The sequence below is a fragment of the Leucopleurus acutus genome (genome assembly GCF_964270905.1).
Source record: "Leucopleurus acutus genome assembly, chromosome: 1".
In the NCBI taxonomy this organism is placed as follows: Eukaryota; Metazoa; Chordata; class Mammalia; order Artiodactyla; family Delphinidae; genus Leucopleurus; species Leucopleurus acutus.
Window position 1 is genome coordinate 8,842,462 of NC_139142.1, and position 25,084 is coordinate 8,867,545.

Genomic DNA, 25,084 nt, shown 5'->3' on the forward strand with positions numbered 1-25,084 from the left:
ACTTGGGGAGCAACTGTAGACTTGGGGTTTGCTTTCTGCATCTAATTTGTCTCTGGTTTTATGTTTATATTAGTTTAGAATTTAGAGTTTATTATCACTGGTAGATGTGTTTACTGATTTGGTTTCTCTCTTCCTTTTTTTTAATATATATATAGATATATTTTTTTTCCTTTTTCTCTTTTTGTGAGTGTGTATGCGTGTGCTTCCTTGTGTGATTTTGTCTTTATAGCTTTGCTTTTACCATTTGTCCTAGGGTTCTGTCTGTCCATTTTTTGTTTTGTTTTGTTTTTCGTATAGTTTTTAGTGCTTGTTATCATAGGTGGATTTGTTTTTTGGTTTGGTGGCTCTCTTCTTTCTTTTTCTTATTACATTTTAATTTATTTTATTTTTAATAATTTCAATTTTTTTATTTTATTAACTTTATTTTATTTTACTTTCTTTCTTTTTTTCTCCCTTTTTTTCTGAGCTGTATAGCTGACAGTGTCTTGGTGCTCTGGCTGGGAGTCATGCCTGTGCCTCTGAGATGGGAGAGACGAGTTCAGGACATTGGTCCACCAGAGACCTCCTGGCTCCATGTAATATCAAATGGCGAAAGCCCTCCCAGAGATCTCCATCTCAATGCTAAGATCCAGCTCCATTCAATGACCAGCAAGCTACAGTGCTGGACACCCTATGCCGAACACCTAGCAAGACAGGAACAAAACACCTCCCATTGGCAGAGAGGCTGCCTAAAATCATAATAAGGTCACAGACACCCCAAAACATGCCACTGGATGTGGTCCTGCCAACTAGAAAGACAAGATACAGCCTCATTCACCAGAACACAGGCACCAGTCCCCTCCACCAGGAAGCCTACACAACCCACTGAACCAACCTTAGCCGCTGGGGGCAGACACCAAAAACAACGGGAGCTACGAACCTGCAGCCTGCAAAAAGGAGACCCCCAAACACAGTAAGTTAAGCAAAATGAGAAGACAGAGAAACACACAGCAGTTGTAGGAGCAAGGTAAAAACCCACCAGATCAAACAAATGAAGAGGATATAGGCTGTCTACCTGAAAAAGAATTCAGAGTAATTATAGTAAAGATGATCCAAAATCTTGGAATTAGAATGGAGAAAATATAAGAAATGTTTAACAAGGAACTAGAAGAACTAAAGAGCAAACAAACAATGATAAACAACACAATAAATGAAATTAAAAATTCTCTAGAAGGGATCAATAGCAGAATAACTGAGGCAGAAGAACAGGTAAGTGACCTGGAAGATAAAAGAGTGGAAATAATTACCACAGAGCAGAAAAAGAAAAAAGAAAAACCTGGTTCTTTGAGAAGATAAACAAAATTCATAAACCATTAATGAGACCCAGCAGGAAAAAAAGGGAGAAGACTCAAATCAATAGAATTAGAAATGAAGAAGGAGAAGTAACAACTGACACTGCAGAAATACAAAGATTCATGAGAGATTACTACAAGCAACTCTATGCCAATAAAATGGACAACCTGGAAGAAATGGACAAATTCTTAGAAAAGCACAACCTTCTGAGACTGAACCAGGAAGAAATAGAAAATATAAACAGACCAATCACAAGCACTTAAATTGAGACTGTGATTAAAAATCTTCCAACAAACAAAAGCCCAGGACTAGATGGCTTCACAGGCGAATTCTACCTAACATTTAGAGAAGAGCTAACACCTATCCTTCTCAAACTCTTCCAAAATATAGCAGAGGGAGGAACACTCCCAAACTCATTCTATGAGGCAACCATCACCCTGATACCAAAACCAGACAAAGATGTCACAAAAAAAGAAGACTACAGGCCAATATCACTGATGAACATAGACGCAAAAATCCTCAACAAAATACTAGCAAACAGAATGCAACAGCACATTAAAAGGATCATCCACCATGATCAAGTGGGGTTTATCCCAGGAATGCAAGGATTCTTCAATATTCGCAAATCAATCAATGTGATACACCACATTAACAAATTGAAGGAGAAAAACCATATGATAATCTCAATAGATGCAGAAAAAGCTTCTGACAAAATTCGACACCCACTTATGATAAAAACCCTCCAGAAAGTAGGCATAGAGGGAACTTACCTCAACATAATAAAGGCCATATATGACAAACCCACAGCCAACATTGTTCTCAATGGTGAAAAACTGAAACCATTTCCACTAAGATCAGGAACAAAACAAGGTTGTCCACTTTCACCACTATTATTCAACATAGTTTTGGAAGTTTTAGCCACAGCAATCAGAGAAGAAAAAGAAAGAACAGGAATCCAAATCAGAAAAGAAGAAGTAAAGCTGTCACTGTTTGCAGATGACATGCTACTATATATAGAGAACCCTAAATATGCTACCAGAAAACTACTAGAGCTAATCAATGAATTTGGTAAGTAGCAGGATACAAAATTAATGCATAGAAATCTCTTGCATTCCTATATACTAATGATGAAAAATCTGAAAGAGATTTTAAGGAAACACTCCCATTTACCACTGCAACAAAAAGAATAAAATACCTAAGGAGGCAAAAGACCTGTATGCAGAAAACTACAAGACACCGATGAAAGAAATTAAAGATGATATAAACAGAAGGAAAGATATACCATGTCCTTGGATTGGAAGAATCAACATTGTGAAAATGACTCTACTACCCAAAGCAATCTATAGATTCAATGCAATCCCTATCAAACTACTAATGGCATTTTTCACAGAACTAGAACAAAAAATTTCACAATTTGTATGGAAACACAAAAGACCCTGAATAACCAAAGCAATCTTGAGAAAGAAAAATGGAGCTGGAGGAATCTGGCTCCCAGACTTCAGACTATATTACAAAGCTACAGTAATCAAGTCTGTATGGTACTGGCACAAAAACAGAAATACAGATCAATGGAACAGGATTGAAAGCCCAGAGGTAAACCCACACACATATGGTCACCTTATTTTTGATAAACGAGGCAAGAATATACAATGGAGAAAACACAGTCTCTTCAATAAGTGGTGCTGGGAAAACTGGACAGCTAAATGTAAATAGTTTTAGCCACAGCAATCAGAGAAGAAATTTGGTCCAGCTGTCCAGAATGAAATTAGAACACTCCTAACACCATACACAAAAATAAACTCAAAATGGGATAAAGACCTAAATGTAAGGCCAGACACTATAAAATTCATAGAGGAAAACATAGGCAGAACACTCTATGACATAAATCACAGCAAGATCCTTTTTGACCCACCTCCTAGAGAAATGGAAATAAAAACAAAAATAAACAAATGGGACCTAATGAAACTTCAAAGCTTTTGCACAGCAAAGGAAAACAAGACCAAAAGACAACCTTCAGAATGGGAGAAAATATTTGCAAATGAAGCAACTGACAAAGGATTAATCTCCAAAATTTATAAGCAGCTCATGCAGCTCAATAACAAAAAAACAAACAACCCAATCCAAAAATGGGCAGAAGACCTAAATAGACATTTCTCCAAAGAAGATATACAGGCTGCCAACAAACACATGAAAGGATGCTCAACATCACTAATCATTAGAGAAATGCAAATCAAAACTACAATGAGATATCATCTCACACCAGTCAGAATGGCCATCATCAAAAATCTAGAAACAATAAATGCTGGAGAGGGTGTGGAGAAAAGGGAACACTCTTGCACTGCTGGTGGGAATGTGAATTGGTACAGCCACTATGGAGAACAGTATGGAGGTTCCTTAAAAAACTACAAATAGAACTACCATATGACCCAGCAATCCCACTACTGGGCATATACCCTGAGAAAACCATAATTCAACAAGAGTCATGTACCACAATGTTCACTGCAGCTCTATTTACAATAGCGAGGACATGGAAGCAACCTACGTGTCCATCAACAGATGAATGGATAAAGAAGATGTGGCACATATATACAATGGAATATTACTCAGCCATAAAAAGAAACGAAATTGAGTTATTTGTAGTGAGGTGGATGGACCTAGGGTCTGTCATACAGAGTGAAGTAAGTCAGAAAAAGAAAAACAAATACCGTATGCTAACACATATATATGGAATCTAAAAAAAAAAAAAAAGGTTCTGAAGAACCTAGGGGTAGCACAGGAATAAAGACGCAGACATAGAGAATGGACTTGAGGACACAGGGAGGGGGAAGGGTAAGCTGGGACGAAGTGAGAGAGTGGTGTGCACATATATATAGACTACCAAATGTAAAATAGCTAGCTAGTGGGAAGCAGTCACATCACACGGGGATATCAGCTCACTGCTTTGTGACCACTTAGAGGGGTGGGATAGGGAGGGTGGGAGGGAGATGCAAGAGGGAGGAGATATGGGGATGTATGTATATGTATAGCTGATTTACTTTGTTATAAAGCAGAAACTAACACACCATTGGAAAGCAGTTATACTCCAATAAAGATGTTAAAAAATAAATAAATAAGATAAAGATAGCAATCATGTCTCAAAAAAAAGAGTGGGGAAGTGGGAGGTACAAACTATTGGGTGTATGACAGGCTCAGGGTTGTATTGTACGACTCGGGGAATATAGCCAATATTTTGTAATAACTGTAAAGTAACCTTTAAAATCATATAAAATATTTTTAGAACTTTAAGAAGATATATATTTTTTTGGATTACAGTCTTTGAACTCTATCTGCATTTCACACTCTCACACGCCTCAGTTCCAACTCACCCTATTTCAGGTCCTCACTACCCACGAGGGCCCCTGGCTGCTGAGTGGGGAGGACAGCCTTAGGCAGTCTCTTGTCCTCTCAGAGCTTTGGTCCCTTGCACCACATGTGCTGGGGGCACCAGGTGATCTCCTTCTGGCTCCATCAGCTCAACCCTCTGTCCGCAGCCACACTGCCCAGCCCTACTGATGAGCAGAGAGTCCTCACTGCGGCTGTGGTGGGGACTCTATGGAACTGGGAGGCCCTGGGCTATAAACACGTCGTTAGGCAGCACTCCAGGAAATATTGACACGGCGCACTGGGGAGATGATCAGCTGGTAATTGCTGCAGAGATGAAGGGTCTGCCTGGAAAGCTGGCAGAAGCACGGAGCAGACATCCTGGGCTGTCTCCCCCTCACAAGAGGGACAGGAGACACAGGAATTATTCCTATAACTTTGGTTTTCAACAGGATCAGAAGAGACACCTCACTAACGACCAATAACTATGAGAGAAGGGTCAACTCCTGGAGTCGAAAAAATCCAAATTGAGCTACAACGATGTGCCCTTGGCTGACCCTCTTGGCAACTTTCTGAAGGTGGGGGCCAGGGGAATAGTCACCAGCCCCCCTTTACCTTTCTGACATCTGCACAGATCTAACACTCTCCCCTATCTTCCAGCCTTGGGCCCAAGAATTAAAATCAGAAAACAGGTTTCTGACTCCTTTGCCTTCCAACCCCTCACACCTCCTTCTTTCCTTTCCCATAATCCTCCAGGCCCCCAGGGGCCAGCTGCTTTCTTTGCTTTACTTCTCCAGATCCTCATTCTTCCAGGCCCCTCCTATACAGACCATCTCTGAGAGCCACTGGGCTTTTTCCTTGATATGCTAAAGACAGAGATAAAGCAAGCCTAGCACATCCTCGCGCTCGCGCTCTCTCTCTCTCTCTCTCTCTCTCTCTCTCTCAAGTGCTTTCAAAATCAGGTCTTGCAAACCTCTCCTGCCTTGGAGCAATAAGCCTCCTGGCTCCCCTGGAGGGAGTGGCTACAGGGAAACGGGGAAATGAAAATGCATTGGTTTAAATTTACAAAAAGATTATCCTTGGGATACTCTTATGATAATTACGGCCCTGGGAGTCGGGGTGAGGTCTCCAGAGCTTAAGAATGAACTTCAGGCAGAGTATTTGCAATTTCATGGTCTTAAATCACTAGTACAGCAAGATGTGAAGAAAAGTCCAAGCAATAAGTCTTAGCTGGGTCTGGGTCTTGAACTCCTGGGAGCTCATGCATCTCCTCTGATTATGAAATCCAGGGTTTGGAAAAGGCCATCTACAAGGACTTTAAACTTTGAGGTTCTTCTCTGGCCAAAGGTTCTATTTCCATATACTTCTCATTTCTAATTGAAACTGCCAAAATGCAATCAAAATTCAAGTCATTTTAAAATTACAGAGTCCTGGAGGATTTGGGCTCCCAAGTTCTGCCAAAGTCAGCTCCCTGTAGGGCTTCGGGATGGCTGCATCATCTACCGCAAAGAGGAGTGGTAGACCCCGGGCAGGGCTCATTAGAAGAAAGCTATCTAGGGAAGGTGGACATGAGTACAGAGCCCAGCTACAGGGAACCACTGGGGAGAAGAAAATGAAGAGCAAGGTGATAAAACATAAAGACCTGAGTGAGAAATTCAGAAAACCTAGTCCCGCAAGTACTGAGTCATCTTTTGTCCACGTCCACCATCAGCAAGCCAGGAGCACATCAGTTCTCCCTGAACGCTCACCATAGCCCCTACAGGTCTTCCTGCCTCCGCTCTGGGTCCCTCTAATCACTTCCTCACTCAACAGCCAGAAAGTTCACCCCCGCTCTGGCTCTTCCCATTGACAAGGATAAAGACCATGGCTGGGCTTTCTCTGGCAGTCCAGTGGTTAAGACTCCATGCTTCCAGTGCAGGGGCTGAGGGTTCAATCCCTGGTTGGGGTGGCTAAGATTCCACGTGCTTTGCGGTGTGGCGAAAAAAAGAATTTTTTTATTAAAAAAAAAAAAGACCATGGCTTCCAATGCTTTGCATGGGCTGGTTCTCAGCCCTGACTGCATGTAATAATCCTGCTGGCCCAATCCTTAGAGATTCTGATTCAGTTAGCAGCAAGGACTGAGAAGCCCTGATTCTCCAGGGGTCCTCAATCCTGCAACTTCTGCAGCCTCGTCTCATGCCAGACTCCCCTCATTTTCTCTGTGGCACGGTACGTTGCTCATTTTCCAGTACCTCTCATACGCTGATCTGCCTTCCCCTTTGGATCATTTGTATTCGTACTTGCTTATCTCCAATGCCCAGAAATCCTACATATTCATCAGAGCTTAGCTGAAACATCCCTTTCTAAACTGGGAAGCCTTTCTGACCCGCTAGGCTAGATCACGTTTTCCTCTTCAATGCCATATTGCTCAAGGTTCAACTAGGAACACAGAGACCCCTCTAGGTGTTTCAAATAGAAGGAATTTAAATGTGGGAATTGGTTACACAGTAGGGAGCCGCTACCGCTTTTGGGGTCAGCAGGATAACAGATATTTCCCAGAAGCCAGAAGGTGAGGCAGTTTGGCTGGAGCTAGAATCCAGTGAGGGCTGCCTACTGGGAGCTGGGACCACAGAGGGAGGGTCTCTCTGATAAGAGACAGAGGCAAAGAAGAGATGTAGCCATTGCAGGAGATGCCACCCAAAGCACAGAGGGAGGGAAAGGAAATAACCTGGCTCCTCCCTTCCTTCCATCTTCCAGTCTCCCACCAGTGCCCCCCATTGGCCCAAACTTCTGAGAACCAAGATGTCAAAGGGGCCTAGGAAATTTAAGTTTACTTGATACCAAGCAAAGAATATGTTCTAGTTATCTATTGCTACATCAACCCCCCTCCAAAATTTAGTGGTTTAAAACTATTATTATCACCCATGGTTCTGGGGGTTCATTGGGTTCAGCTGGGAAGTTCTCACTTGAGGTATCTCATCTAGTTTCAGATGATAGCTGGGCTGCAGTTCCATGAAGGCCTAACTAGGCTAGACTTCCAAGATGGCATGCTCACAGGGCTGCTGGTTGAAGTTGGCTGTCAGCTGGAAGCTTAGCTAGAACTGTCAGCCAGAGCTCTGACATAGGGCCTTTTCACATGGCTTGGGGATGGCTCACAGCTTGACGGCTAGATTCTCAAAGGGAATATACCAAAAGCAAGCTTTCCAGGAGACCCAGGTAGCAAGTGTAAGTCTTCTTATGACCTAGCCTTGGACATCATCTCTGCAGTATCTATTGGTCAAAGCACAAGTTGGATTTGATGGGTTAAAAGAATAAACTTTACTGAACAGTGGGAACATAGCATGTGTATACAGGGAGAAAAAGAATTAATGGTGACCATCTTTGGAGGCAAGCTACTATCATCCATTCTATAGCCACAACAATTCACGTCCCTTACAAAATTTTCAAAATTTACTCATCTTCTTGTGAGATACCCAAACTTTCATTCCACTATGGAATTGAATTCAGGCTCAAGGTCTAGGGCCCCATTATATAAAGCAGGTTCAGCTGTGGATGAAGCTCCTATGTTCTAAATATTTGTATCCCCCCCAAAATTCATGTGTTGAAATCTTAATGCCCAAAGATGATAGTATTTGGAAGTAGGGAATTTTGGGAGGTGCCTAAGTGAATGAGATTAGTGGCTTATAAAAGAGGCTCCAGAGAGCTTCCTCACCCCTTCCACCGTGTGAGGACACGGCAAGAAGCTGCTAGCTATGAACCAGGAAGAAGGCCTTCCCCAGAACATGACCATGCTGGAGCCTTGATCTTGGAGTTCCCAACCACCATGACTGTAAGGAATAAATTTCTGCTGTTTATAAGCCGCGGAGTCTGTGGTACATTTTTACAGCAGCCCAAGCAGACTAAGACAAGCCTCCGCTGGTGCAGCTCCTCAAGTACAGTTCCTCACAATCTGAAGACCTGAAAATTAAAGAGACAATTATGTCTCCCTTCATTTTCCCACTCCCAACGTAGTGTGATACAAGCAAAGGACAAATGTAGTAACACTCCCAATCAAGAAGCAGTGGGGGAAACAAGAAGTGAGGAGAATGGGAGGCACCTAGGGGTCCCTGGTCCATAGCAATTCTGAAATGCAACTGGGTTCACATCACTAGTTCCTTGAATAAAACCCAGTCCTGCTCCCTGGGAATGCTTCTCCACGACTCCGGGCTCTGGGTTCTGCTCTCTTAATCATCCTTCTGAAACCGAGCGGGGTCCTATGGGGGCTCCCAGCCATGGAGGTCTTTTTGTCCCCCATTTCTTGTAGGCAAGACTCCAGCCTCCATGACCTTCCCTGTGTTCCAAAGGGCAGATTCTTGAACAGTTGCAAATCAAGGGAGGAGCAACCAGGAAACCACCTGAGGCAAGATTAAAGGGACCAAAGAAGCTCATGGAGATTAGGAGACCACCTGAGACACTGCACACACCCTAATCTTGTCAGCAACCCTACCCTTTTGAAACTCTGCAGAAGAAAGAAGAATGCAGGACTGTTACTGCCTTGATCCTTATTGCATACCCCTGACCACTGACTATAAGACCTCTCCCTATTCCCCAGGGAAGGGGGCACAGTTCTTGAGGTGCTAGCCTGCTGTGCTCCTCTCTTTGCCTGGCAAAGAATAAAGCCACCCTTTCATTCTCCTCCAAAACTCTGTCTCCATATCTCATTTTGGCATCGGTGTACAGGGAGCCAAGATTTTGGCAGCACCTCCTTTCCCAAAAGAAATGGTCCACGTGCACAGTCAAATTGCTTTCTCAGCCTGCCTCATGCCTATACTATGTTCAGACCCAAAAGGTGCCTTTTCATTTTGAACTGTCTCTCTGTCCCTTCAGTCTAAGCTGATATATCTCCTTTAAAATTCGTGTGGGTTTCCTATTATCAAAGTATAAAATACCCATTTCTTTCTAGGATACACCTTTCTACATTTGGGCTACCTGTGAGGCTGCTGTGGGACAACACCTCTGAGATTCTTTTTAGAAAAAGGGCCCTGCTGTCTAGCAGAAATGGTATAAAAGATGCCTCCTAAGATTGTTAGAAGTCCTCCTGTCTAACAGAGATGGTCTACAAAGCACATCCTCAAATCTTCCTGATATCTTTTTATTAAAATATTTATTTATTTATTTGGCTGTGCCAGGTCTTAGCTGCAGCACGCGGGATCTTCACTGCTGCATGTGGGATCTTCATTGCAGCACGCAGGATCTTTTAGTTGTGACATGCAGACTTCTTAGTTGTGGCATATGAGCTCTTAGTTACGGCATGTATGTGGGATCTAGTTCCCTGACTAGGGATCGAACCCAGGCTCCCTGCATTGGGAGCGTAGAGTCTTAACCACTGGACTGCCAGGGAAGTCCCAAATCTTCCTGATATCTTAAGAAAAGGTCTTACAGTCGCACCCTGGACTTCATTTAACTTTGACAGGTGATATTTTACTGGTAGTCCCCGGATTTGATCTTTGCCATGAGGCCATTTCTTACTTTGAAAACATCTTGTCATTTGGAAAGATTGCCCTGAGTTCTCTATATTTCCTCCAAATTCTGTGAAAACCAAACAGCTCCTTTTTCTTTCAGCTCATCCATCTATATCCATATCTTGTAAGTAGCTAAAAGGAACCCACTTGTAAGTAGCTAAAAGGAACCCACTTATAAGTAGCTAAAAGGAACCCAACCCAACGTTGGCACTTTTAACATTCCAACTGGAAACCTCCTTAGCTAGACCCGTAAGTTCATTAGGTACAGTTTTTATGCTCCAAATTGACACAGGCAACCATCTCACTAATTGCGCTGCAAGTGTATAAATCACATCTCCTTTCTCCCAGTCTCCAATAAAAATGTCTTTGCTGTCCTTCAAACCTTCACTGACAGTCTCTGTTTGAAATCCTTCCAGCTCTCACCTGCCACAAAGTCCCAAACAGATCAGCACCTCATTTCCCTCTACTAATTTCTTCTCTCAGTATCTACTACTGTGTAAGAAACCAACCCAGAACGTAATGGCTTAAGATACCAATTTATTACCTCTCTTCATTCTGTGGATTTGCTGGGCTCACTTGGGATGTCTCACAGAGTTACAGTTGGATGGCAGCTCGGCTGTCAATCACGGGGCTGCTCCAGGAGCCTTGGGCTTCTCACAGTATAATGACTGGATTCCAAGAAGGAGTGTCCCAAGAGCAAGCATTTCCAAAAATCTAGGAGGAAGGTCCAAGACGACTCATGATCTAGCCTTGAACGTCACTTCCACTGTATTCTTAGATCTCCAGATCAAAGCAGTCACAGGCTAGCCCACATTCAATCAGATGGGAAATTATCCCCCACCTCCCAATGGGGTGGTGTCATGTGGGTACAAGGAAGGAAGGAATTGACGGTGGCCATCGCTGGAGGCAAGCTACCACAACAGGAGGGGCAGGCGATGGGTCTGAGAGCAGGTGACTAGTACCCTCCCCCTCACTTCCCTGTCATCATAGCACTTATTACCATTTCTAATTAAATATTTGTCTGACTCTGATCATTCTGTGTCCCTCAATAGAATATAGCCTGCATAAAGGCAGGGATCATGTCTGTTTTTATGAACCATTACATTTTCGTATTTAGCCCAATGGCTTGTTCCTCCGGAGTGCTGTTTCTATAACAAACAGTATTTGCTACATTCTATAATAAATGAATGAACAGGCCATATAACTGCCCAACCTCTCCATGGGAGTTTTCAGGAGAACTAAGGGCCCTGTCTCTACGGAAGCATATAGGTGTCTGTCCTTGGATATAGAGCAGCAGAACTCTCATTCATTCATTCATTCATTTATTCAAGATGCTTAATAACATCAGCTTATTATAGATGAGCATTTCTCAAAGCCTGATCCATGAATGCTGGACATGAGCATTTCTTGGTTTTGAATGTGTGTGGTGGGGAGGCAGGTGTCAGGGTGGTTAGGTACCTGGGGTCCACACCAGTCCTAACAAGTCTGAATTGATGGGAATGGACCTCAGGAAGCTGTGTTGAAACTAGTTCCAGGTGGTTTTGATGCCCGTGGAAGTGTGAAAACCTGTGCGGGAGATGATATTGGCATCTGGAGCTGGGTAAGATGGCCCAGGGAGAAGCTAGTGGGAGAATGAAAGGGCCAAGGGGGAAAGACCAGGGAAGCAGCCTTCCTTGCAGTGAACCGTGAGCCCTTACTGTGTGTCCCACAGTACAGCAGTGAGCAAGACAGGCACACCTCTGCTTTCAATGGGCCTCTATTCTCGCGGGGCACAGGGTAGTAAACAGAGAATTCCAAGGATGTTGATTGCAGGAAGGAGGTGCAGGGACCTTTGGGGATGTGTAACAGGGTCTAACCCAGTGGAGAATGAGAAAGAAGGCTTTGAGAAAGTGACTTGCAGCTGAAATCTGGGGGGACCGGGGTGATAGGCAAATCCGGGTGGGGGTCAGAGTGCTAAGGCCGAGGGACCAGACCCTGGGAAGGCCTAGAGGCAGGAGAGGGTCTGTCCCATAAAGGAGCGGAAGGGGGCCAGGGAGGCCAGAGCAGAGAGCTAGACAGGGAGGCAAGGAGGCTGGCGGGGCTGGACCTGCAAGGCCTTGAGTGCCTGGTAAGGAGCTGTCACTCCATCCTCCATCCTGGGGGCAGCGGTGACCACTGGGGAGCAGTAGGCAGAGTGTCGTGGGTGGAGGCAGAGAAGCTCTGATAGAGTCTGAGAAGGAGACATCCCCAAGCCAAGAATGGTTTTCACATTTTTTGTTTGTTTGTTTGTTTGTTTTTGCAGTACGCGGGCCTCTCTCTGCTGTGGCCTCTCCCGTTGCAGAGCACAGGCTCCGGATGCGCAGGCTCAGCGGCCATGGCTCACGGGCCCAGCCGCTCCGCGGCACGTGAGATCCTCCCGGACCGGGGCACGAACCCGTGTTCCCTGCATCGGCAGGCGGACTCTCAATCACTGCACCACCAGGGAAGCCCCACATTTTTTAATGTTGAAAAAAATGGTTTTTAATAATATTTCATGATAAGTAAAAATGTTCTAAAATTCAAAGGTCCAAAAATAGAGTTTTATAGGAACACAGTCACGCTGATTTATTCGTTTCCGTGCCGTTTCTGGTGACAGAGGCCCTCGGACCCGCACCTTAATGTGTTTCGTCTGCCGCTTTACAGAGAACGATTGCCTGATCCCTCTGAACTGCTCAGCAGGACTGTCTTTTGAGGAACAAAGCGTGTCAGTGTTTAACGTTGTGAAGCGTTAAGGACAAATGGAGGAATTTGACCCCTTGAAATCAGAATGTGAGTCTCAATGCCAGGGAAGCTGGGACACATGCTTTTCTGTCTCCATGGTTTGGGTCCTGCCCTCAGTAGAGAGATATTAAGCCTTGAGAGAAGAGGAAAGCTCCCTGCCTTTGCACCTGCCCAGAGGAACGTCACCGTGTGTGTCAGCAGTTCTCCCTGCCATCGAATTAAGGTCACTTCCTGGAGCTGCTGGGAGGGGGTGGGCCGGGATCCTGCCCAGGGTGCTGTCCCCACCCTGCCCCTGACAGCGTAAGGCCCAGCCCGCCCCCTGCCTCTCCCCATCCTAGTGTGCCTGGGGTGCCCGCTGGGGCGGCTGAGAGAGTCCTCGCCCAGGCTCACCCCTCCTGCATCTGCTCCCAGCCAGTCCCCATGCGTGGCCCTGGGCCTTGGCCCTGGTTCGTGGAGAGGAGTCCGCACAAGGTCAGCTCTCTGGGGAAGCCAAGTGGGCTCGTTGCCCGTCTGCAGTAGAGGACAGAAAAATCAATCAAATGCAATCACGCTCAAGTAATCACCCTTCTTTGCATGTCCCTTAGTATTTCACATTCGTTATCCATTATTGTTCTACCTCTAGGCAATTCAGTGGATACCAGGCACACAGTGGGTGCTCAAAAAGAAGCAAAAAAAAAAACGTAGTCCCCCAAATCTGGGCTCCTGCTGTTGGCAATCTCATGTGATCCTACAACAGCCCAGAGGGAAGTACGTGTGGTCTCTGCCTTTTGATGAGACACCAAGAACTCAGCTGACTTGCCCGTGATCACACAACTGATAAGTGGTGAAACTTGAATTTGACTGTCAGCCCAAGCTCTTTCCACAACCCACTGAAAGGGCAAATAGAGATGAGAAACAATGCAAGGCAGTAGATTGGAACATGGGCTTTGAAATGAGTGGGTCCTGGAATTAAATATTGACTCTGCAATTCATTGCAGTAGAGGCTCCTCTATGTCTAAAAAACTATACATCCCCAGCCTCCTTGCCTCTAAGTGTGCCCATGAAACCACAAGGTGGCTAATGAGAGGTAGGCAGAGTGTTGAGTGTGACCTCCAACAGGTCTTTTAAGCTAAGCATGTGCACCCTTCTGTGTACCTTCCTCCATCTTCCTGTTAGAAAGTAGATGTGATGATAGGAGCTTCTGCAGCCACCTTGGACCATGAGGAGCAGGGTTATACCCAAAAGATTGGGGATTTGAGCACACAGAGAGCTTTGAGGACCTGACACACAAGCCCTGGGCTGTTTCACAAGAAATAAATAAATAAATAAATAAACTTCTACCTTGTTTAAGCCACTAGGTATGCATATTTATTTTTAAAAGCAGATGAATATAATCCTAACTTAATCTCCCTGAACCCTAGTCTTCTAATCCAGGGTATGCAGATAGTAAGAGCAACATCATGGAGTCATTATGTGGGTTAAATAGCAGCTAATATTTATCGAGCACCTACTACTTTTCTAACCATTTTACATGCGCTGTTACATTAAGTCCTCAAAACAAACCCCCAAGGGAAGCACTATTGTTACCACCTTACAAACAGGATACTGAGGCTCAAAGAAGGCATTAGCTAATTTAGGTTCAGCTGTGAGTGACACAAACCCCCTAGTTAACAATGGCAATTGTGTTTCTCTCGGCAGTTCAGCTGGACACACATGGAGTCTCTGCTCCGGGGAGTCTTCAGAGCTCACTCAGAGCTCACCACGCTGTTGTCTCTGGGTGGTGGCCCTCACCCTCAGGGTCCACACTGGCAGCACCACAGTGCAGGCAGCATGACAGAAGGGATTTTTGAAAAGCAGAGAGAAGGGCTGTCTCTGAAGGAAGACTTCTCAGAAATGAATTCATGACCTTTCGGCTTAGATGCCATTGAATAAAACATAACTGCATGGCTACGCATCGTTGCAAGGGAGCGGGAAATGTAGTCTTTATTCTGGGATGCCATGTGCCCAGCTACAAACTTCCCTGCTACGAAACGGGGGAGGGTGGATATGGGGGACTGTATTAGTCAGGATTCTGCAGAGAAACTGAATCAATGGGATAGACAGTAGAAAGATATATAGGGAGAGAGAGAGCGAGAAATAAGGGATTTGTTATAGAAATTGATTCATGGGGTTATGGAAGTTGAAAAGTCTTGCCATCTGCAAGGTGAGATCCATAAAAGCTGATGACGTAATTCATTCCAAGTCTAAAGGTTTGAGAACAAGGGGGCAGATGGTGTAACTCCCAGTCTAAGCCTAAAAGCCCAAGAACCAGGAACTCTGATGTCTGAGGGCAGGAGAAAGTGGATGTCTCTGCTCAAGTAGACAGTGAATTTGTGCTTGCCCTGTCTTTTTGCTCTATTCAGGCCCTTGATGCACTGGATCACGCCCACTTGCATTGGTGAGGGTGATCTTCACTCAGTCTACCAATCCAAATGCTAATCTCTTCCAGAAACACCCTCACAGACATAACAAAAATTAATGTTTTACCAGCCATCTGAGCATCTCTTAGCCTCGTCAAGTTGACACGTAAAATGAACCATCAAAAGAATTTAACCACAAAGAGGTTAAATAATTGACTTAAGCTATAGATAAAAAGTGGCAGAGCTTGGATTTGAGTCCAAGCGGCCTGGCTCGAGAGCCTGGTCTCTTAACCATTGCCCTACACCACGGCTGGTCAAATCCAGCCCACCACGTGTTTTTGTGAACAAAGTTTATTGGGCACTCAGCCACGCCCACTTGTTTCCATATTGTCTGGGGCTCCAGCCCACCACGTGTTTTTGTGAACAAAGTTTATTGGGCACTCAGCCACGCCCACTTGTTTCCATATTGTCCGGGGCTGCTTTCACTGCAGGGTTGAGGAGTTGCCATAGAGACAACATGGCTGGCAAAGCCGAAAATATTTACCTTTTATGGAAAAAGTGTCCAGACAGTTCTTGAGGCCAGGTCTAAAATAACGAGCTGAGCTTCCTCTCGCAGCTGTAACCAGAGGAGTCATCCATCCACCAGCTCTAGTTTGTCTAAGACAGACTTGGTATAGAAAAAGTACACCCTGGGAGAGTGCGCTAAGCTTTCACAGCTCTTGTCTGAGAGGAAATCGCTAGCTAGAAGTTACATGAAGGTATAAGAGCATTCTCAGAACTACCAGTCTTGCCTGAACCAAGATGGTGGAGTAGAAGGATGTGCTCTCACTCCCTCTTGCGAGAACACCAGAATCACAACTAGCTGCTGGACAGTCATCAACAGGAAGACACTGGAACTCAGAAAAAAGGATACCCCACATCCAAAGACAAAGGAGAAGCCACAGTGAGACGGTAGGAGGGGCGCAATCCCAGTAAAATCAAATCCCACAAATGCGGGGTGGGTGACCCACAGACTGGAGAACAATTGTACCACAGAAGTCCACCCGCTGGAAGGAAGGTTCTGAGCCCCACATAAGGCTTCCCAACCTGGGGGTCTGGCAACAGGAGGAGGAATTCCTAGAGAATCAGACTTTGAAGGCTAGTGGGATTTGATTGCAGGACCTTGACAGGGCTGGGGGAAACAGAGACTCCACTCTTGCAGGGCACACACAAAGTAGTGTGCGCATCGGGACCCAGGGGAAGGAGCAGTGACTCCAGAGAAGACTGAACCAGACATACCTGCTAGTATTGGAGGGTCTCCTGCAGAGGCGGGGGAGGCTGTGGCTCACGGTAGGGACAAGGACACTGGCAGCAGAGGTTCTGAGAAGTACTCCTTGGCATAAGCCCTCCCAGAGTCCTCCAATAGCCCCACCAAAGAGCCCAGCTAGGCTCCAGTGTTGGGTTGCCTCAGGCCAAACAACCAACAAGGAGGGTACCCAGCCCCACCCATCAGCAGTCAAATGGATTAAAGTTTTACTGAGCTCTGCCCACCAGAGCAACAGCCAGCTCTACCCACCACCAGTCCCTCCCATCAGGAAACTTGCACAAGCCTCTTAGATAGCCTCATCCACCAGAGGGCAGACAGAAGAAGCAAGAAGAACTACAATCCTGCAGCCTGTGGAACAAAAACCACATTCACAGAAAGATAGACAAGATGCAAAGGCAGAGGGCTATGTACCAGATGAAGGAACAAGATGAAACCCCAGAAGAACAACTAAATGAAGTGGAGTTAGGCAACCTTTCAGAAAAAGAATTCAGAATAATGATAGTGAAGATGATCCAGGACCTCGGAAAAACAATGGAGGCAAAGATCGAGGAGATGCAAGAAATGTTTAACAAAGACCTAGAAGAATTAAAGAACAAACAAACAGAGATGAACAATACAATAAATGAAATGAAAACTACACTAGAAGAAATCAATAGCAGAATAACTGAGGCAGAAGAACGGATAAGTGACCTGGAAGACAGAATGGTGGAATTCACTGCTGTGGAACAGAATAAAGAAAAAAGAAATGAAGACAGCCTAAGAGACCTCTGAGACAACATTAAACGCAACAACGTTCACATTATAGGGGTCCCAGAAAGAGAAGAGAGAAAGGACCCGAGAAAATATCTGAAGAGATTATAGTCGAAAACTTCCCTAACATGGATAAGGAAATAGCCACCCAAGTCCAGGAAGCTCAGAGAGTCTCATACAGGACAAAACCAAGGAGAAACACACCGAGACACATAGTAATCAAACTGTAAAAAATCAAAGACAAAGAAAAATTATTGAAAGCAGCAAGGAAAAAATGACAAATAACATAAAAGGGAACTCCCATAAGGTTAACAGCTGATTTCTCAGCAGAAACTCTACAAGCCAGAAGGGAGTGGCACGATATACTTAAAGTGATGAAAGGGAAGAACCTACAACCAAGATTACTCTACTCAAGATCTCATTCAGATTCATTACTCACGCAAGATCTCATTCAGTTTCGATGGAGAAATCAAAAGCTTTACAGACAAGCAAAAGCTAAGAGAATTCAGTACCACCAAACCAGCTCTACAACAAATGCTAAAGGAACTTCTCTAAGTGGGAAACACAAGAGAAGAAAAGAACCTACAAAAACAAACCCAAAACAATTAAGAAAATGGTCATAGGAACATACATATCGATAATTACTTGAAACGTGAATGGATTAAATGCTCCAACCAAAAGACACAGGCTTGCTGAATGGATACAAAAACAAGATGCATATATATGCTGTCTACAAGAGACCCACTTCAGACCTAGGGACACATACACACTGAAAGTGAGGGGATGGAAAAAGATCCCATGCAAATGGAAACCAAAAGAAAGCTGGAGTAGCAATACTCATAACAGGTAAAGTAGACTTTAAAATAAAGAATGTTACAAGAGACAAGGAAGGACACTACATAATGATCAAGGGATCAATCCAAGAAGAAGATATAACAATTATAAATATATATGCACCCAACATATGAGCACCTCAATACATAAGGCAACTGCTAACAGCTTTAAAAGAGGAAATCAACAGTAACACAAAAATAGCGAGGGACTTTAACACCTCACTTACACCAATGGACAGATCATCCAAAATGAAAATAAATAAGGAAACAGAAGCTTTAAATGACACAATAAACCAGATAGATTTAATTGATATTTATAGGACATTGCATCCAAAAACAGCAGATTACACTTTCTTCTCAGGTGCGCATGGAACATTCTCCAGGATTGATCACATCTTGGGTCACAAATCATGCCTCAGTAAATTTAAGAAAATTGAAATCATATCAAGCGCCTTTTCTGACCACAACGCTATGAGATTAGAAATGAATTACAGGGAAAAAAAACTTTAAAAACACAAACACATGGAGGCTAAACAGTACATTACTAAATAACCAAGAGATCACTGAAGAAATCAAGAGGAAATCAAAAAATACCTAGAGACAAATGACAATGAAAACACGACGACCCATGGGATGCAGCAAAAGCAGTTCTAAGAGGGAAATTTATAGCCATAGAAGACAACCTCAAGAAACAAGAAACATCTCAAATAAACAATCTAACCTTACACCTAGGGGAAGAAGAACAAACAAAACCCAAAGTTAGCAGAAGGAAAGAAACCATGAAGATCAGAACAGAAATAAATGCAATAGAAACAAAGAAAACAACAGCAAACATCAATAAAACTAAAAGCTGGTTGTTTGAGAAGAGAAACAAAATTGATAAACCACTAGCCAGACTCATCAAGAAAAAGAGGGAGAGGACTCAAATCAATACAATTAGAAATGAAAAAGGAGAAGTTACATCAGACACTGAAGAAATACAAAGCATCCTAAGAGACTACTACAGGCAACTGTATGCCAATAAAATGGACAACCTGGAAGAAATGGACAAATTCTTAGAAAGGTATAACCTTCCAAGACTGAACCAGGAAGAAATAGAAAATATGAACAGACCAATCACAAGTAATGAAATTGAAACTGTGATTAAAAATCTTCCAACAGGGCTTCCCTGGTGGCGCAGTGGTTGAGAGTCCGCCTGCTGATGCAGGGGACACAGGTTCGTGGCCCGGTCTAGGAAGATACCACATGCCGCGGAGCGGTTGGGCCCGTGAGCCATGGCCGCTGAGCCTGCGCATCCGGAGTCTGTGCTCCGCAGCGGGAGAGGCCACAACAGTGAGAGGCCCGCGTACCGCAAAAAAAAAAAAAAAAAAAAAAGGGAATCTGTTGACAAAATGATTCTGAAGTTCATGAGGAAGAGGAAGCTAGAAAGAATAACTAAGAAAAATTTGAAGAAGAAAAAACAAAGAAAAACATGAAAGATAAGTGATCGTTTGCCAAGAATTTTAGGTGATATTATCTCATTTCATCCTCATAGTAGTTCCATAAGGTAAAGACTGTTATTAACCCCATTTTAGAGATGACAAAGCTGAGTTCAACGGCGACAAAGGATCTCCAGGGATGACAGGTTTAGATGCATCTATAATTTATACATGTACCTATATCTACGTCTATACTTGTGTCAGTGGTTTGAGAGGGCATTTAAATACAGATTTTTTCAACCAGATTTTAGACTCTCTGTATTCCCCTTTGATGCCTCCAAAGTTGTTGCAGAAACCCAGACCCCTGGGAAATGCTATGGGACTGATTACTGATTTCTAAGAAAAGCTAACTCACTGCTAGCAGAGCTGTGATCTCTCTAACAAAAACGGTTGATTGGAAGACATCTATTAATGGGGAAATGCTGCAATTTAATAAATAACCCCCCACATGAAAATTATTTCACACACTCGTGCGTGAAGCGAGTGGAGCCAGAGACGAGACCAGAGGCTGAACTCGGGATCTGACAAGATGGCCGGACTGCCCTGCACGATTATCAAGGAAACCCAGCGTTTGCTGGCAGAGCCAGTTCCCGGCATTAAAGCAGAACCAGATGAGAGCAGCGCCCGTTATTTTCATGTGGTCATTGCTGGCCCTCAGGATTCCCCCTTCGAGGGAGGGACTTTTAAACTTGAACTATTCCTTCCAGAAGAATACCCAATGGCAGCCCCTAAAGTACGTTTCATGACCAAAATTTATCATCCTAATGTAGACAAGTTGGGCAGAATATGTTTTAGATATTTTGAAAGATAAGTGGTCCCCAGCACTGCAGATCCGCGCAGTCCTGCTATCGATCCAGGCTTTGTTAGTGCTCCCGACCCAGATGACCCATCAGCAGATGATGCAACAGAGCGGTGGAAGACCACCGAAGCCCAAGCCATAGAAACGTTAGAGCATGGACTAGGCTATATGCCATGAATAATATTGAAGTCGATCCGATCATCAAGTGTGCATCACTTCTCCTGTTCTGCCAAGACTTCTTCCTTTTTTGTTTGCATTTAATGGACACAGTCTTAGAAACATTACAGAATAAAAGCCCAGACATCTTCAGTCCTCTGGTGATTGAATGCACAGTAGCAAATCTATGTCTTGTCCTGACTCACCGTTGTGAAGCAGGAGCAGAGGCTAGAAGTGTCATCTGGATTGTTGCGAGACGTTTAAAAGCAGTGGCCCTTCTCTGCTTTTATTCATTTCCCCATCATGGTTTGAGTATAAAGCGCTGTGAATGAAGGTGGTTGTCAGGGTTAGCTGCAGGGGTGTGGGTGTTTTTCTTTATTATTAGTATTTTTTGGTGGTCGGAGGAAGGTAGTTTTATTTGAATTTTATGGGCTCCTTTCCCCCTTTTTATGGTGATCTGATTGCATTGGTTAAAAGCAGCTAACCCTGACTTCCCTGGTGGCGCAGTGGTTGAGAGTCCGCCTGCCGATGCAGGGGACGCGGGTTCGTGCCCCGGTCCGGGAAGATCCCACGTGCCGCGGAGCGGCTGGGCCCGTGAGCCATGGCCGCTGAGCCTGCGCGTCGGGAGCCTGTGCTCCGCAACGGGAGAGGCCACAACAGTGCGAGGCCCGCGTAACGCCAAAAAAAAAAAAAAAAAAAAAAGCAGCTAACCCATTCTTTAGAATATGCTCTCTAGCCAAGTCTAACTTTATTTAGACACTGTACATGGACAAGCTTGATTGTTTGAACCAAAATGGGAACATTAAACAAACATCACAGCCCTCACTAATAACATTGTGACTTTGCTGTCAAGTGTAGAATCCTCCCTTCAAGAAAAAGCTTGTGACCATTTTGTATGGCTTGTCTGGAAACTTCTGTAAATCTTATGTTTTAGTAAAATATTTTTTGTTATTCTAAAAAAAAAAATTATTTCACACACACACACACACACACACACACACACACACACACACACACAGACTGTTTAATGCCAAGGGCCAAGAAGACCTGCGTAAATTCCGCAAGAAGCTTTATTATCCCAAACTGGAGGCTGAGCCGTGAAGACTACAATCTAAGCCCCCTCTTGTTCCCGCTGTTTATTACCAGGGTTTAGACAACCTCAAAGTGACGCGTCAGTTATTTGGACCAGATGGCAGGATTGATCAAAGACCTCAACAGCACCTACGCTAATGAAAATCTATTGCACACACTAGTGGCAGTTAGAAAGCCGGGGCTCACGCTGTGCAGGCTTCCAAGCCCCTCTCACAGGACTGGACTTGACAGAGGATTCCTGGCAGCCCTCTGATAGCACATGGCTCTCACCATCTACACACTCGGTGGGTCTCCTGTCAAGTTTAAAAAGATGCCAAGGTTCACCTCTCTCACTTCCTCTCCCAAACTCCCCACCACACCCATGTAAATGGGAACACTACCCATTGCTTGTGCATTTTGACACTATCGGTGGTCTCTGGTGTCAGGAAGCCCCACACGACAGAAAGGTCTGGAATCCCATGACTGGCGCAGGAAATGTCAGTTCCCAGGCCACGGGCTTCATACTCAGGTTTGCTTCTCCCTCATCCCAGCACCTCCAGTTCTACCGTCTAAATATCTCTCAGATGATGGGAATGTAAATTGGTGCAGCCACTACGGAGAACAGGAGTTTCCTTTAAAAACTAAAAATAGGACTTCCCTGGTGGCACAGTGGTTAAGACTCTGCACTCCCAATTCAGAGGGCCCAGGTTAGATCCCTGGTCAGGGAACTAGATCCCACATGCATGCTGCAACTAAGAGTTTGCACGCAACAACTAAGGATTCCACATGCTGCAGTTAAGGAGCTGGCGAGCCACAACTAAGGAGCCCGCCTGCCACAACTAAGACCTGGTGCAACCAAATAAATATATAAATATTAAAAAAAAAAAAAAGCCAGGATAATGGGAAATGTGCTTCTTGGTTCTCAGGGTTACAGCTTATGTGTAAAAGGCACTGCTGAAGTTCTCCTTCAGATTCCAAGTATTTTGAGCCTGCCCTGGCTCAGGGTAGGGGCAGGGGTACCTGACTCCCAGCTGAAGGCTCAGCCCCAGACCTGGGGTCTAGAGTGGGAAGAGGTCCCATCGCATAGTCTAGGGCTTAGGGCTTAGCATGGACGCCCCAGAAGGCTGGCTCATCCCTGTTGCTGATTACCAAGGCTCATTGTCAGTTTAGGACTAGACGGACCTACCAATAATCTGGAAATATTTTCTGCAGTTCATCACCTAACTTCCTGTGAACCAGGGAACCTATCAGCCTCTTATTTCCTGGCAAAATGTATCCCTGTGAAAATTACTACTTGGGTACAGTAGAACCCAGCATGACAATCCTTGTTACTGATAAATTAGAATTAACTGATAAGTTAAACTGTATTCTTTCAAGCATACCTCCACACAATAAAGCCTATTCTAACCTATCAGTTCAGTACAGACTTCCCACTGCATGAAATAGAAATAATATTAAAAAAAATTAAAACTCGGTGGCAATAAGTCCAACTATAGTCTTGGGAAAGTAATTTACAGGGAATTCTTTCTGTCTCAGGGCCCTCCCGACTCCAGCCCCAAGAACAGCTGAATAATGGGTACACTCCACTGAGATGATCACAAATATTAGATCTTGTCATTGACCTTCAAAGATGAGTCTCCATGCTCTGGGGACAGCCAAACAATGGCCTGTTACTAAATATGGACTTAGCTCTACTCCCTTAAGCCTAACAATGATGGTGAGTAATATACCGCAGTCAAGTCCAGATCTAGTCCAAGGTAACCATGGAGGTCAACCTGTCTGGAAAGCTCATTATGGGCTTGGCTTTTGACGTGGATTCTCCCATCTCATAACAAGCCTGGTGTAGGTGACGTTCCCCACTGTCCTGTTCAGTAGAGTAGGCAAGGGAGGTTATTAATGTGTCTGAGGCCAGTCACACATCTGGGAAGAAATGGGATGGGAATCCAGGAAGTTTGATCCAAACCCAAGCTCTTAGGGGTTGCCCTGTGCTGCTACCCTGGTGAACTGTAAAGACCTAACACTTCTTGTGACTCATCAGGACAGAACGGAGAAAGAGAATCTTTTGCTTATTTTTTACATATTTTTATAAGCACTACATATGCTAGCAATAGCGGAGTCTCGAGTGAAGCCAAGCAAAAGGGCAATGACAATCTGGTGCCGTGGGGACAAAGCAGGGAGGTGAGGGAAGGCCTTCTGGGGCAGCGGCCTGGGAGGTCTGTAAGTAGGGGAGTGAGAAGTGTAAGTAGTGTGTCTGTGGAAGGCCATTCTGGCTGCAGTCAGGGAAAAGGCCTTCGAAGCCAGGTGCGCTTAGGCTTTCAGGCCAGATCTGCTCCCAGCTCAGCTGCACAGCCCATGCAGCCTGAAGACCTGCAGTGACACTGCTCTCAGGAAACAGGACGGGATGCGACCTCCCACAAGTCCATCTTGGCCACGTTGATGGGTGGCTTGACAACAGCTCTTCCCCCTTTCACTGTTCCTCCCCTCTCCCTCAAATTAGCTATTGTATGGGACCCCCCTGGCGGTCCTGTGGTTGACACTCCGCGCTTACACTGCAGGGGACACAGGTTCGATCCCTGGGCAGGGAACCGCATTTGACGCAGCCAAAAAAAAAATTCTCAACTGGATTAAGAAATCTATCTTTTTTAATAGCTATCAAATCAGCTCCTTTTGGTGTGACCATCCACCGGTATCTATTTTTGCCTGTCCGTGACTCTCCGGAACCCACCTGGAAGCTTCCTTGCCTCTGGTTTAAATGTACTCCAACATAACTTGGCCAGCATGAAGGTCGATCCTCTGAACCCTTAGCCCGATCTCTCCTGTCACGAACACCAAGGGACCCAACCTCTCAAGAAACAATTTTCCTCTAAATAACCAAGCCTATTAATAAATTTACAAGAGCTCTTTCTCAAGCTAGCTGCTGGGGCGTTGGTAATTACAGGAAAGCTTGAGGTCCCAGATTCTACCCAAGTCAATTCAATAGGGCCAATACAAGAAACCCAAGACGCCTTAAAACTTACCTGCTCTTCTAAAATACCTCCCAAACTTAAATGAAGTGTAATGACATTTATGTAACTACCAGCTTACAAGACAAAAACTACCTCAACTCATACAAATGTTCTAAAATAACTTCATCTCTTTCTAAATGGTCTAATAACACAGGACTGAAGTTGTGACATAAATCAAATGATACAAGCCGGTGTCCTGTAGTGGAAAGCCATCAAGTGGACCTTGCATTTTTAAATAGATGATGTGTGATATTGCTGTTTGTACAATGAACTTTGGTGCCACTGTTCTAATTATCACAGTGAATTCTAATTATGCAGATCATTAAAGTTATTCAGACTGACATCAGATAGCATCTGCAATTTCCCAGCTGGCAGCAACTTGTCAAGCATAGAGAAG

At 44.5% G+C, this 25,084-nt stretch overlaps 1 pseudogene across 1 annotated transcript; it reads left to right on the forward strand.

The window, feature by feature from the left end:
* The first annotated feature begins 20,185 nt into the window (after nucleotides 1–20,185).
* LOC309960674 (ubiquitin-conjugating enzyme E2 N-like) lies at nucleotides 20,186–24,058 on the forward strand (annotated as a pseudogene). Its single transcript has 2 exons — nucleotides 20,186–20,660; nucleotides 24,019–24,058. The product of its transcript is annotated as a ubiquitin-conjugating enzyme E2 N-like (transcript).
* Nucleotides 24,059–25,084: the final 1,026 nt, after the last annotated feature.